We start from the raw sequence: 16363 nt of genomic DNA on the forward strand, positions 1-16363 counted from the left end.
TCTGCTTTAGCCAGCCCACCATGGCCTCCAAAGCTTCAGCCAAAGATGATGGGATTGAAGCCAACCAGTTGCTCAACAGCAAATACAGCTGAGTGTTGTCTGCATATTGATGACACCCTAGCCCAAAACTCTGTACCAGCTGGGCAAGGGGATGCAAATAGATGTTAAACAATACCAGGGAGAGGAGTGCTCCTTAGCCCCACAGACCAGGGGGTATCTTGAAGACACATCCTCCCCTTGAGCCACCCTTTGTCCCTGACCATGGAGAAATGAGGACTAGACAGTATGTGAGGAGGGAGTCCTTAATTCAAAGTCTGATTCTTACCTTTAAGGCCATAAACAGGTGCTACCAGGGTTTTTAGTGGCTGGAAACACATGGGCATGGGATGTAGGCCTCTTTAAAAAAAAAGACAAGAAAAAAAAAGAAAAATCTTTTTGCCTCGTGGCAATGTAGTAACATTAGAGAAAGAGAAGTGTGGAAAGCATCATTTCTTGGACCTGTGAGATTAATCCTTTAGCCTTTTAGGCAAGATTAATATCTGCATTCCCAAGCCAGGGCATCTGGTGTGCAATGTATTTATGCCTAACGCTGTCTGGGTTAGCAGAACAGCATCGACAGGTGGTGGCCCTAATAGCACTAAGGCAGAAAAAAGTCTCTCGCACATGCACACACTCACACGCACACGCACACAGAGAGACAGTGCAAATGCTATATTCAGTACTCTGGCTGGGAAGAGTGGCAGAGCTTCATGAAACCAGCTTGATGCTACTGCGACGGCTTGTCAAGAGGCGCTGCGGGGAGGCTGAGGCTGCTCGGCTTTGGGCAGCAAACCCGGGGGCACAGCAAGCCGTTTCCCATCCCCTCTTCGGCGGAAGCGGAGACAGATACTTGGTTGAGGCGCCTGGATATTGGGGAAGGTAGGAGCTCCGGCGGATTTGTGTTGGTGTGTGCGGGGGGGGGGGGGGGAGAATACCGCTTTGCTGAGGCGGAACGTTTCAGCTTTTTCACCTCGCCCTTTATCGAACCATTGCTTTCTGGCCGGGTTCTTGTTTATCCAGCCTTTTTGGAGAGAAATGGACTACTCATTGAGGAGGGGGAAGCGGTAAGCACACACTACCCTCCGCGGACGAAACCAATAGGACTGGCGGGTGGGGACCAGGTAAAATATAAAGGCGGCTGTTTGGTTAATTAGACCCCGCAGAAAGCCCCCCCTACCCCGTGTATTGGTTTATGTTGTATCTGCCTGCCTGGGTTGCCTTGCCAGCAATTGGCAGGTTCAGCTCCTCTCGCTTTTGAACCAGATCACTGCGAAGAACAACATCCGTGAACTTTGGGGCGGAAAGGTGTCTCGCAAGACTTTTCATAAGCGTGATGTTAAGACTAGGCTGTCTGTTGCATGTACTGTCAGGTGACAGGTGAGGAAAAGCACACTGCTAGTGCTATTGGCAATATCAGGAGGCTGCTAGGATAGAGATCCTTCAAGTTGCAGAAATAGGCGTAGTAACAAACTCCGGGTAAACAGAAGATTTATAAGAGTTGGCTAACCACTTTTTAAAAAGTAAAAATGACCATTGTTGACCTTGTTATCTTTGCTGCTGCACGGCGCTCATTTCCTTGGTTTTTCTTGTTTTGACCTACATTGTGAGAGGGAATAGTTGCAGAACGGTGTTGGCTGGAGAGAGCAGATGTGCCTGATTATAAATCTCAGGTAATGAAGCCCCACAGGACTTCTACGAAATTTCTTTACGTCTTTACACAGAAAATGATTAAAATGTGGAATTCATTGCCAGAGGATGTAGTGATGGCCATAAGAATAGACAGCTTTAAAAAGGGATTAAATAAAGTCATGGCTATCAGTGGCTAATATCCATGATGACTGAGGGGAACCTCCATGTTCAGAGGTAGTCAGCCAGAGCCAGGAGGCAACATCAAGGGAAGATATTGGACTCTTTGCCCTGTTGCTGGCCCTCCAGAGGAAGTGGCTGGTCACTTTGTGAGACGGGATGCTGGACTAGATGGACTACTGGTGTGATCCAGCAGGGCTCTTTTTATGTTCGTCTGTAGTGCACAGGATTATAATTTTAGTCCATTTTTGCTCTTCTTCTTGGATTGAATGTACTAATAAAATCTTATCTTTGCATGTTAAGATATATGAATGAATTTAGTTTATTTTTTAGCTAGAAGATAATTTGGAAAAACATTAAAATACACAATATAGGAGAAGACATCTGGAAAAACATATATGATGAGTTTTAGTTCCCCATTGATATAGGCTATGTTCCCCTTGATGTGGGGAAATGAGGGTGTTAACAAACACCTTACTTTTTAATTTGAAAAATTAAATTAATGGCATTTAATGACTTTTTTGTCTTTAGTTTATTAGTTTTTGGCCTTTCCCTGTCTGGTCTTTGTAATATAATTATATGATGTATATATTTCACTATGCTGTCATATCTGTCTATCTATTACAACACTGAAGCTGCTAATTCTCTTGTTATCTTGAAATATCACTGTAGGTACACTGTTTTTTCTTGTGGCATTTCATAAACTATCCAGTTGACCCTTAAAGCTGCCTTTATAAAAAATTAGGTAGAGATCCTGTCATTGAAAGAGTGTTTGGGGAATCTTACCTCCCTTGAGAATTAGGTTCTCACTTTAAGAGTATTCTTGTGTTTTTTTATATTTATTTCAGTGAAAGGCAATATGTGAGTTATAAGTCATAGAATATTCCTTAAGCAGAAGATGCTTCTGTGTTTGTCTTGAACCTGAATAGGAAAAATTAGGAACAATAGTAGTACCTGTGGAAGCACCAATGACTAACTCCTTTGAAGTTTAAACATAAGATTCTGATAAGATGATAGTGAATGCTGAATCACAAATGTTAATTGTGCCTCTTTCACCAGCAGAAACAATTTTGGATTTTTCAGGAGTCACCTATGTGAAAAATGTTAATCTATATGAGAGTTAATATCAGTATGTTGGTAGAATATAATGGGTTTTTTTACATTTAAAAACCTTTATTCGTGTGCAAAGGAGTCAGTAGTGCAAATATGTCAGCTTTCCATAATATTGTTGGTTTATAGCTGTCATTTTTTCCCTGAGCATAGTATAGGAAGAGATGCATACCAAATGTTTAAAATGTGTTAGTCATACTCTTTTAATTCTTTTAAAATTGTGCTAGATTTTCCCAGGCTTCAAACTATAACCCCCCCCCCCCAAATTCTCACATGTGGACTACTTTGAGCAGAGACTTTTTTCTTTTCTGTCTTGTGCACTTTATCTTTCCCTCTCCTGTTTGTTACTAGATCATTTATGTTTGCTGATTTTGAAAGAACAGCTATGCTCATTCATTCTGTGGCATTAAAACCCCCCACAGAAGACAGATTTACATAATATTTCAAAGACTAATTTTATTATGCCATGAGATTTTCCCATGAGATTTTGTATACTAGAGTATTTTTCATGCTGTATAGAATATGTATATTTAGGAACAGAAACTAAAATTATTTCAGTATTTTTTTTTCTAGGCTAGTCAGAAACATGGCTGGATTTCCAAGAATGTTGATGGTCAAAACTCAGAATTATGACATCTGCAGTACAATTTATTTTGTTATTTATTTACCAAATTTATATCCCACCTCTCTGGCCTTACAAGGGCCACCATGGTGGCACTAACAATTTAAAAGATACATTGTTAAATTACACCTCAAAACATTATAATAAAAGCATATAAAACATACAGCATTAAAACTATTTTAAAATAGTTTTTTTAAAAGTCGAATTCACACAAAACAGTTAAAATAAGGGATTAGGAAACAACATGTATTTTATCCCAAATCATATAGGACTGTGAAGATCAACACAGCACCTTGAAATTAGTTGCCAGTATAGGTGAGTCAAGACTGGAGTTATATGGTTCAGTCAACATAATAGCTGCAGTGTACACACTAATTTTGGCTGCCAACCTGCAAGTGTCACCTGGGGATCTCTCACTATTACAGTTGATCCCTAGACAACCAAGATAAGTTCCCCTGGACAAAATGGCTGCTTTAGAGGACTCTATGGCACTGTATCCTGCCTTCTCCAGGCTCCACCCCCAAAATCTCCAGATATTTCCCAATGCATACTTGGCAACCCTAGTATTAACAGAAGTTTCTGGATACTTTTTGAGAGCAGTCTCATGTAGAGCACATTGCAGCAATCTATTCTAGATGTAACCAGGGCATATACCACAGTGGCCAGATCTCTTCTGCACAGGACAGTCCACAGTTGGCCCTCTAAATTGAATGTCTTACAAAAGTTGTTCAAGCTGTTTTAATTGTTTCTTTGCTGGTTTCTTAATTTGAATTATCTGGAATAGGATATGAGGGCATCCTATTTTTCTAGTGTATGCTGTGTGACACCCAGGGGTTTTGTATGCTAAAACACATATTACACTGCTAGACTTGGAGGTGACTTACTCTCTTTTGCCACTATGTGAAGGATGACAGTTTCTTTAAGATTAGTACAAATGATTAAACTGCTGTATTTAGAATCATGGTGGCTTTAATCCGGCTCTCAGGAGCAATTTGTAGAGGTTTGGGGGCAATGTGAAAACAATGTATTGTCTTTTTCAAGGTACTGTGAAATGGCTACTGGGGGTAGCGTTGAATCATTCCAGACTTTCTTTTGTGGTGTTCTAGATCACAAAGATATTATCAGTACGTTGCCAGTAGATGAGTGGTTTGTAGGTGGATTCTTTAAAGGATGACTTTCCAAGTGTGTTCATAAAAAACACTGACATAAGAGGGAGCAAAGCAGGAACCATATTCATACTTCTCTTTGTTAATATTACTAATGTGTTGATATATCTTCTATAGGAGATTAATTGCAGTTCAGAAAATGTTTAAACATTTTTCAGTTACCTATTTACATATACATTTTGTGCTTGCTACATAAAGTCTCTTTGAATGTAGTATCATATAATTATTTTCCCATCACCTTTGTATCTATATACTATGATTATATGGGAAACTTGGTTAAATTTAGAAATTTTATTATTTCATTATTGTCATCATTTCTGCATGTAAAGCAGGCATTTAATACACTACAGATGGAGCTTGTATATCATTTTATATTGAACACAATTGTATCAAGAGAATTTTACACAACTATTTAACTGAAACCACTGAGTGAAATATGTGCATATATATTGGTCTTTGGATTTTCGAACAAAGATAAAATGAGAGACAACTACTGTCTTCTGTGGCAGGAATATTTTCAAAGAAATAGCCATACCCCTGGGCAGAGGCTGTTATACAAAATGTTATTAGCTACAGAGCTAGAAGACTTGGCTGCCTGAAATGAAAATATTATCGAAAATGGCTCTCTCAAAAAAACAATTACTTTAAAGATGATCTGAATTCTATTGGTTATGTTTTCCTACTTATCCTTGACTCTAGAGGACTGCTTGGTATGCATGTGTGTTCCACATACAAAAACCCACTGTTCCATGTGTCCCACTTTACCGCTTGAAAAACACTTGTGCCCCCTAAACAACTCAATGTTGTTTTTTCAACTGTCTTTAGGAGTAGGGGAAATGTGACATAAAAGTGGTAGTACACTGTGATGGTGATTACCTAGCTCAAAAGTATTTTACTTTGAAGAAATTCCTGATTATTTAATGGGAGCTATTGCCCCGTGGCGCAGAGTGTTAAAGCTGCAGTAATGGAGTCCTAAGCTCTGCTCACAACCTGAGTTTGATCCCCGGCGGTAGCTGGATTTTCAGGTAGCCGGCTCGAGGTTGACTTAGCCTTTCATCCTTCCGAGGTTGGTAAAATGAGTACCCAGCTTGCTTGGGGGAAAGTGTAGCTGACTGGGGAAGGCAATGGCAAACCATCCCGTAAAAAGTCTGCCATGAAAAACGTTGTGAAAGCAACGTCATCCCAGGGTCGGAAATGACTGGTGCTTGCACAGAGGACCTTTCCTTTCCTATTGTCATGCATATGTCCTTAGGGCCGCTGTTGACCACTGCTGTGCAGGGGAGGGTGGGATAGAAATCCAATAAATAAATAAATATTTGTGGATCCTTTAGACAACCTCAGCATTCTGGATCTGGTCTAAATATACCAAGGGAAGATGTAGAATACTTAGGTGATAGAATGGACTGTCACTTCAGACTACAGGTGGCCACTTTTGAATGCATTTCAAATAATTGCTCACTGCATAGCAGAAAAAGTGTTTCTAGCCCTGATTTTGCTGGCTATACTTCCCCCCAACACATTTGTAGAGAGTTTTTTTAATTATTACAATGGAATAATCATAAGTGGTATTCTTTACCTGAAGCCTGAAGTGGTGCTATCTATTATACTGCCTCATTCTCTTACATGTGTCAACCAGACTTTAACTGCATGTGGAAAAAGAGGCATAGTTATTGAAAACGTTCTCACATATTGACTTCTGCCCCTCTGTCTCCCCATAGGGCCTCCAACTCAGTTAGACAGAATTGATGTGAAGAAGGCTGCCAATGATGAGACCTTAGTTTTATAGGGAAAACAAACATTAGCTTGATGCAAGTATCTTGATAAAGTGACTGAAAGAACCAGTTTGGTGTAGTGGTTAAGTGCACAGACTCTTATTTGGGAGAACCAGGTTTGATTCCTCATTCTTCCACATGCACCTGCTGATGTGACCTTGGGTCAGCCACAAGTCTCAGAACTGTTCTGCTCAATAGCAGTTCTAGGAAAGCTCTTCCAGCCCCACCTACCTCACAGGGTGTCTGTTGTGGGGAGGGGAAGGGAAAGGAGATTATAAGTGGCTCTGAGACTCCTTCAGGTAGTGAAAGACACGATATAAATCCAATGTCGTCCTCCTCCTCCTCTTCCTCTTCTTCTGCTGCTGATATATAGAAGGAAGAGGTCATATTATGTCCACCTTTCCACAAGGATCATTTCTTACCCATAGAGTTTGTACATGTAGAAACTGTGCACAAAGATCTATACACAAGAAAAGATCAACGTGCCAAGGTTGGAGTGGGACTTGCTACTGTAATTCTAGTTCCTGTCTCTTTGTTATGATATCTGCATAATAATATTTTATTTACAAGTACTTGGCAATGTGTGTTCTAGTGTAGGCTAAGTATGTGTATTGGAAAAGTGGTCTGATTAGGTGCATAACCCTGAAGATATTTGATTATGTCTGCTTTACATGCATTTGTGTGTCTTCGAAGATGTACAATCTGGCATGAGATAAACCATGGTATCCTTATAGTGCAAGCATGATTAGGGTTAACTATATACTTCAAACAAGGGGCTTGTGCTTCTGGAAAATGTTTTCCCTTATTAATCCAGTTTGTTCAAGTCCATTGGTTTTCTTCAAATAATAGTCTTGTCTACAGGAAGAACAAATAAACTGACAGACATTAGAAAATACATGAGGGAAGAAAATGGTGTCTATACAGCTGATGCCATAGATCAGCTTCTGCTCCTCTGTCTTCCAACAGGGCCTCCAGCTCAACTAGATATAATCCATTCTTCCTTGATGTGGTTCTCAATAGCTGAGTTAGACCCCATCCACAGTTACCTTGTGTTTATTCCTGTGCCAGACTTCAAGAATATGTGTAGCTTCCCTTGGGCAGGGTTCTGGCATTGCCACAGGTAGAAGGAAAGATTTACAAAAGTTTGGCACATTTTTTCAGCCAATGTAAATAGTATAGTGCATAGAAGTTGGGATTCCTGGGGTGTGGCAGGATACTCTGTCAGGAGGAGTATTTGGCCAAAGTAATATGTGTGTTGGGGGGAAAGGACTGGTAGCTAGTCAACTAGGCTTCCCAATCCCCAGGTCCCAGCGGGGGATCCCCTGGTTTTACAGGCTTTCCCCCTCCCCCAGCCAGCTGGCCAGCGGGGGAATCTCCACCCCCACAGCCATTATGCACCTCCAGGAACGATTCCCATAGGGAATGATGGGGAATTGATCCACGGGTGTCAGGGGCTCTGGGGGGGCTGTTTTTTGAGGTAGAGGTGCCAAATTTTCTGTATAGCATCTAGTGCCTCTCCCCAAAATACCTCCCAAGTTTCAAAAGGATTGGACCAGGGGGTCCAATTCTATGAGCCCCAAAAGAAGGTGCTCCTATCCTTCATTATTTTCTATGGAAGGAAGGCATTCTAAAAGGTGTGCTGTCCCTTTAAATGTGATGGCCAGAACTCTCTTGGAGTTCAATTATGCTTGTCACACCCTTGCTCCTGGCTCTGCCCCCAATGTCTCCTGGCTCCACCCCCAAAGTCTCCTGGCTCCACCCCCAAAGTCCCCAGATATTTCTTGAATTGGACTTGGCAACACTATAGTCAACACACCAAAAATAGATCCGCTCTGGGGTTGTAAAGTGAACAACTTGTTAGAGTACGCAAAGCAATGCACAGCAGACCACCAGATTACTCTATTCAGCCAGATATATAGCCATGGAGAAAAGTGAACATGGGACTTTTGGTAGTCTTGAGCCTTCTAAAAGAGCAGCAAAGGTTACACATAAAAGGCAGAAGGCAGGCTCACTCCTTGTCCCCCTATAATTGACACATTCGTTTTACTGGAACTGAAGGAAAAGGAGAAACCCATTCCTCAAAGTAATTTTAAACTAGCCCTTAAAACTCTCTTTGCTTGGTGCTTTTGTAGCTAGTCCTAGGGACTGTGTTCCTTCATGTTGACTGCTTGGTATGCAGTCTTTTATGTTCTGATGTCATAAACTCATGGGGTATTTTTAAATATGTGGCTTAAATTGCCTTTAGCATCTTTTGTCATTTATATGAATGTGTGATAATTAATCTGGAATAGAAATAAATAATATCTGTGTAATTGAGATACACACACTGATCAATATAGATTGTAAATCACATTTAAAACTATTTAAACAAAATTCAGATCTTTCATGTGATATCTTTCGAAATGAGAAGTGAAGACATGCCTTTGTGTTCATCCTATGTAATAATATTAAGTAGAGAAGAAACAGACTTTTTGTAGTGTTTTCTGTGTTCCTTCAAATAGCTCCCTGAAAAGGAACATCACAAAATTCCAGACGTGCAATTTCACTGTCAGAATTTGGTACTAAAAAGAATGTCCCTTATGTAGTTTGTATGAACAGTTACATTTTATTCTGTATTACAAATGTAATGGACCCCATGGGGTCAACATACACTATTATTTATTAACAATATTTTTATCTTACCTTTCTGCTCTCAAAGGGCCACCAAGGCAGCTAACAAATTAAAACACACAAATTAAAATCTCATCTTAAAAGCCATTAAAACCAACACCAAAACATATCATTAAAAGAAGTTTAAGCCAGAGCTTAAAATAAGGTAAAAATGACAGTTAAAATACTGGAGAGGAAGTAGGGATCATTGAAGGAATGCCAAGCAAAACATTCACTGGCAGTAAATGGCAATGGGGGACAGATTAATATCCCCATGGAGAAAGTTCAAAAGTTTTGGTAACACTACTGACAAGGTCCTCTCCTAGGTTGCTACCCACTTAATCTCAAAAGGTGGGGGCACCTAAAGCAAGCACTCTAAAGATGATTGCAGTGTATGGGTAGGTTCATAAGGGAGTAGGCAGTCCTTCAGTTATGTTGATTGCAAACCAAATAGGGCTTTAAATGTCGGCACCAGCACCTTGAATTGTGCCTGAAAACAGACTGGAAGCCATTGTAGATGAGCCAAGACTAAAGTGATATGGTCCGTATGGCTCACTTCTGTCAACATCCAGGCTACAGTATTCTGTAACAACTGAAATTCCCAAACACTTTTTAAGGGCAGCCCCATTTAAACATCATTGCAGTGATCTAATCTAGATGTAACCAGGGCATGCACCACAGTGATCTGTTGCATTTTGCACCAGCTACAACTTCTGGATTTGAGACAAGGGCAGCTCCATGTAGAGGGCTGTAGTTATGGTAGTCTAGTCTCGAGGTGACCATAGCACTGTTGCCAAGTCGCTGTGTTGTAGGAAGGTAGCCAACTGCCTTATCTGCCTAAGATGATAAAAGGCTGATCTGACTGTGGCCACCACCTGGGTCTCCATTGTCAAAGAAGGCTCCAGGAGTACCCCCAGGCTCTTGACTTTAGGGGCTAGCACCAAAGGCACCCCATCAAAGGTCAGTAGGGGAATCTCACCTCCCAGGCCACCATGACTTAGTTATAGGACTTTCATCTTAGTCAGATTCAGTTGACTCAGCCCAAACCATTTCGCCATGGCTTGCAATGCCAGGTCCAGATTTTCCACAGTACAGCTGGACCACCCACCCACCAATAGATAGAGCTGGGTGTCATCCGCATAATGATGGCACCCTAGCCCACATCTCCAGACAATCTGAGCAAGGGGGTGCATAAAGATGTTGAACATCATCAGAGAGAGAACTGCCCCTTGGGGCACACCACATACAAGTGGGTGTCTCCAGAATGATTTTCCCCCTAGCGCCACCCTCTGACCCCGACCTTGGAGAAAAGAGGCAAGCCATTGAAGGGCAGATCCCTGAATCCCCACATTGTTGAGGTGATGGATCAGTAGCTGGTGATCGACTATGTCAAATACAGACGACAGATCTAACAGCAGCAGCACTGCTGAACTGCCTCGATCTAAATGCCTCTAAGATAAGTCAACCAAGCACAGCTGGCAGCGGCTGGCGTTTGGCACCTCCAGTTCACTGAGCTAGCCATAGCTAGAGAAAATACTGTGGAAAGAAAAACCAATTGGCACCATTCTTTGTCCAATTAACCCCAGAGGTTACATGTTTTAAGGAACTGTAATAAAAGTTATGACATTGTGTCCTTTTAAAAATGAAACCAGGAAAGCCTTTCCTCAAGCTACTGCATCAATGCACAATTCTTTAATGCTGTAACATTCCGTTTGGATAATGGGGAAGCTTCTAGGTTAATTTTGTATCTCTTCATCTTTTCTAATTCTCCCTCTCCAACCGTTTTGAACTCTCTAAAACAGAAATTTGAAAACTGAATGTGTTGCCTACATTTTTGTTACCATGCTGAATGTATCAAATGATACTTTTGGAGGGGGGAGGTAAACAATTTGAAAATAATGCCTTCCCATTACATTCCAAAGTATAATAGGACTTTCCAAGAACCTTATCCTGTGACTCAATATTGTTTAATGAGACAGGTTTTTCTTATGGATGAATAACTTATTAAACAACAGAGTCAATTATCAGTTCTCACAATGGTGGGAAGTGAGCAACTGTGGTCATGCAAGGAACTGTATTGTGATGCTTGTTACTTAATTTTCTTCATAAATAATATGGAGTCAGAGATGAACAGTGAAATTGTCGAATTTTGCAGGGGATTTCAGTTTATTCAGAATAATAAAAATCCAATATGGCTCCAAAAGAATCTCTCCAAAAACTTCTAATTTCACATAGACCCAACTGGATTCTAAATCTGTGGTAACTAATTGGGAAAGCTCAATGAAAACAATCTCTGTGAAAACATAATCTCAGTGTGCAACAGTAGAAGTAGTAGAAGAGATTACATAAATCCCTGGTGTATCTACTGTGAATATTTCTGGTTTCTGATCTCAAAAAATAATAGAGCAGAGCTACAAAAATTACATAAAAAGGCAACCAAAATGATTAAAAGGTTAGAGTACCTTCCCCTCTAGGAAAAGCTAAAGCATTTGGGGGCTTATAGCTAAGTAAAAGATTATTGAGTGACATGATATAGATTTACAAAATTATTCCTATGCCCAAAACTAGAAACTGAGATCACCCAATGGAATTTATTAACTAGGCAGAAAAAAGAGAGTAGTCCATAATATAGCACAAAAAGTGTGATTAGCATAAATTATTTTAAAGGGGCTATACCAAGGGTGTTGAATTCATTTGTTAGGAGGGCCAGCTCTGACACAATGGGACTTTGTGTACTGGGCCATGTGTATCATAAAATGTAATGTGAAGTAGCAGAGGTATAAACTTTATAAAAGACACAGACAAACGCAATTAAAGATATTATTTTTAAACTTAAAATACAAACATGTTTAAAAATCTTGCAGTATTTTGTTTGAAATGGAAAGGTAGGGGAATAATGAGATTTAACAATGCAATTTTAAAAATAAAACATCATGAAAAAGCACAAGGATCACAGCAGAAACTAAAAATATAAAATGCTCTGAGCCTAGGAAAACTTCTTTTTTGCCCCCCAGCAGCTGCTAAATGAAAGTGAACGCACGTATACACACACAATAAAATTGAACACACACACATGCTTACAAAGCAGCCAAATTAAACTCTTTGCATACCCACACTTTTATGATCTCCCTGGGGCCATGGTATAGATAGCTTTACTCACTGGAATTGCTGAATGTAACAATCTGCTGTATTTCAACCAACTTGAGGAGAGGTCTAATGGGTGGGGTTTTTCCTCTATCCCATAATCAGGTTCTAATTAACTCTTTACTATCCTTTTTCCCCTTTTACTAACCCAAACAGCTTCTGAAATGAATGCAAAAGGAAGAGAGGGGCTGGGCTTTCTTGCTTCCTCTCTCACACACATGGCTCTGCCACCTCACCCTGCTCCCATACAGCTTCAGTCTCACTGAGATTTAAAGGCATACACATCCCTTCCAAAACAGACACAGTTTGCAAGCTTCTAACCATGCCTGAGATCTAAAGGCACATTGTGGCTGTTGAGGTGGGGCTTCCCCCCACTGGCCAGCTAACTGGAGGCTAGCAAGCCTACATCACATGGTGAAGCAAATTTTACAATTACAAAATTGAATGAGGAAACAATAAAATTTGTAATCTTTGGTAGTGGGACTGGAGGCAGCGGGAAATGAAAATAGCAACAAATGAGGGTAGATTTAATTTTTCATGTGTAAAGGTACAAATTGTTTGACTGACTATATAATTGGCTCTACTAGATATTTTTACATTGTGTTTAATTTAAAGCTTATCCCTATTCTGTCTGAACTTATTATTGCCTTGGTACCTATGCAGTTAGTTGGAAGAAGAACATGGCTGATGTTTCCTCTGGATCCAGTTATATGAAATGTTAATGTGTTGAATGCAAGATTTACCTTTAACATTTTCTCACTTGGCTCTACAATATAGAAAACCTTGTTAAGAGTGGTCTTGAAGGTTGCATAAGAATTTTAAAATGAGTTTCCTGCATTCTTATTAAGTAAGAAGACTGAGACTGATTTTGCACTCAACTTACCCCACTGTTAGGTTCCTCTTCTCCACGCAGTGTCCTTTGGATTTCCCACTATCCAGAGCTTCAGCAAACATCGCGGTTTTTGTGCAGCAAACGGAAACCGCTAAAAACCAGTTTCTGTTTGCCCTGTGAAAACCACAATATTTGCTGCAGCTCTGGAGCACATAGTGGGAAACCTGAAGGACACTGCGCGGAGAAGAGGAACGTGACAGCGGAGTAAGCTGAGTGCGAAATTGGACTGACTGCACAGAACAATGCATTAAGGATTTTTATGAGCTTTCCAGTTTCACTTACTGTGTGCCATAATCCTGCCTGTCTTCATTGCCCATCTGCGCTACCCAGACAGATATTTAACATCTCATGGTGCGTGAGAATTTTCATCGGGAAAAAGATGTGAATGGTTGATATGCATTCATTGGTGAGCCGGTTTGTATATTTGAACTTTTATCAGTTGTAGACAAGTATGGTAACGTGCTACTCTAGCCAGAAAACAGACAGGTGTATTCTAGCCACGCACAGCAAAAATCTACCTCCAAGAATCTTTACATGACTACAGAACAGTATAAAAAGGCACAAAGAGATTTCATTGAACATTTATTACTCATATAAGATGAAATTCTTTTGTTACTGTGATTAAGCTATACTGGAGATGAAAAATATAAAGCAAGATACTGATTTTTTTTAAAAAAAATATGAGCAGTAAAAGAACTGTTCATGAGACTTTGTTATCAGTGTGAAAATTCTCATGGTGTGAGAAAGAAAGCAATGCTTTGGGGCATGATGAAGAAAGATTACTCAGTTTTAACTCCCCCCCCCCCCCACCAACAAAACACCTCCACATGTTTCCTATTACACCTGCAGAGTAAAGTTTTCTCCAAGGATTACAATCTGTTTTATATATTTGATTGCAACTGTTGGCCACCCATACTTTATCAATAGTAATTAAGGCAAATATTTATTTTCAAATGCCTGCTGTTCTGTAGTCTGCTACCACTGTTCCAAGCACAGCAGGGGTTTGTGTTGTGAAAAAACATTTATCTATTAGGCTCACACTCTCTTTGCACTCCAAGAAGTTCAGAGCAGCACATATATTGTTTTGTTTTCCAGTTGGACAGTAAGGGCTGGTTAATTTAGAACCAATGAAAAAATTAACTGGAGGGATAGTAGGGTTGCCAAGTCCAATTTAAGAAATATCTGGGGACTTTGGGGGTGGAGCCAGGAGACTTTGGGGGTGGAGCCAGGAGCAAGGAAGTGACATCACTTCCAAGTCAAAGGTCAAGTGATGTCACTTCCTGAACTTCACTCCTCTATATCACTTCCAGCACACTGCATCAAACCCCACCTCTAAAACCCTTCACGGGGGTTTAGGAATCCTAATTTCTACATCACTTAAATTGAATGTGTCCATCTAAAAAATTCAAACCCATGGGCAATGGCTATCCTCCTACACTTCAAAATGGGGTCTCTTCTAATACTAAATGTATATATCCCTCCCCAGCAAAAATGATCAGATATAGCAAGGTGCTGTAATTAATCTGAATTTTTTATTGAAGAACTTTTATTAGATACTCCAGCACACCTGATTCTAAAGGGGGGGGGAGACTTTAGTGCTAGACTCAGTTCAAATGATAAGATTCTAATTGACAAATTTGGATGAAAGCTTGCTAAATAATGTCACTTAATTCAAAACAGATATGGGCTTCCCCCTTAAACAGTGGAAGCCATTCCCAACCTAGTAAGACTTAGTTACTGCTGTCTTCTCAGGTCAAACACAATTACAAGGCTAAGTAGCTCTATCATACCTATGGTAATTCTGTGGTCAGGTATTTCTCAGTTGCATTCCCTTTGCCACAAAAAAGAATTTGTAGCTCTTTATGCTTCAGGAACTTGGCAATTTGGAAGCTTAAGATAATTCACACCAGAGAAAATTCTTATATGCACACTAGAGCATATTATGTCCTCTTCTATGTCTAGCAATTGGGAGTGGAGGTTTGCATATATCACCCCTACCAAAAATCCTAATAAGCAGCTCTGGTTACCATCATGTAATAGAATAGCTCTAGGGTTGCCAGGACCTGTCACTGACCAGAGGCAGGAGTAGGGTTGCCAGCTCCAGGTTGGGGTATTCCTGGAAACTTGGAGGTGGAGCCTGGGGAGGACACAGAACTCAGGGGGTTACAATGCTCCCAAAGGCCACCCTCCAAAGCATCCATTTTCTCCAGTAGAAATTGACTTTGTAATCTGGAGATATTCCATAATTCCAGGAAATACTTTCAAGTATCAGTTATTCGTCTTTCCATTTAGTGGGATTAGAAAAGAACACAATATCAAAACAATATCTGCAGTACTGCATTTAGAACACCTGAGACTCAGAAGCAATGTTCCCTCTAAGCTGTGGGGTCATGTGAGCAAAAAATCTACTTTGTGAGCTACTGGCATTGAAGTCATGAGCTCCTGCATAAATTAGTTTCATGTGGGGCCATTTTTCCTGAGCTAAGACAAAAATGTGTGAGCTGGAGACTAAAAACTGAACTAGCTCACACTAACTCAGCTTAGAGGAAACATTGCTCAAAAATATGTTTAAATGTCATCTAGAACCAACATATTCATAATGCAATAAACTATATTGCTTCTTTTTCACAAAAAATACAATTCCTGTCAAACTATCTGATCTTTACCTGGAAAATCCCTCCCCCCAGTTGTTATAGGATTGGTTTGTTTGGTGTGTTTGTTGTGATAAAAAAAACCTGCTATATCTTAAGGGGGGGGGGAAGGAGAGCAAGATAATTAACTTAGCTAAACAATGCTAGCAAATAAAAATAGGTTAGTTTTAACACCCATTTTCTCAAGTGAAAATGACTTCTGTAATCTGGAAATGAGTTGAATAAGTATGCTTGCACATGAAAAAATATACCTTGAATTAAACTTTGTTGGTCTTAAAGGTGCCACTGGGTTCAAAGTTTTAGCAAGGTTTTAAAAATTAAGACAAATTTCTTCAGAATGTTCCAGACACCCGGGCCAGCATATACTAAAGTTAAGCTGAACATGGGGTAGCCAAAGGCAATAAAAGCAGAAGAGGCAATAAATCAGATAAGACAATGAAAAAATAAACAGTCTCCACAAGAACACAAGGCTGCGACTGCGCTTAGCCCAGCCCGGCTGAAAAGCACATAAA

At 40.1% G+C, this 16363-nt stretch overlaps 1 protein-coding gene across 1 annotated transcript in view; it reads left to right on the forward strand.

The window, feature by feature from the left end:
- Positions 1–894: 894 nt before the first annotated feature.
- Positions 895–16363, forward strand: part of PDE4B (phosphodiesterase 4B) — a 489843-nt gene continuing 474374 nt past the window's right edge. The window contains exon 1 of the mRNA XM_060231968.1: positions 895–918. The gene's annotated coding sequence lies outside the window, so the exon portion shown is untranslated. The remainder of the gene's footprint in view (positions 919–16363) is intronic.

This window comes from Heteronotia binoei, chromosome 2 (genome assembly GCF_032191835.1).
Source record: "Heteronotia binoei isolate CCM8104 ecotype False Entrance Well chromosome 2, APGP_CSIRO_Hbin_v1, whole genome shotgun sequence".
Classification (NCBI taxonomy): domain Eukaryota; kingdom Metazoa; phylum Chordata; class Lepidosauria; order Squamata; family Gekkonidae; genus Heteronotia; species Heteronotia binoei.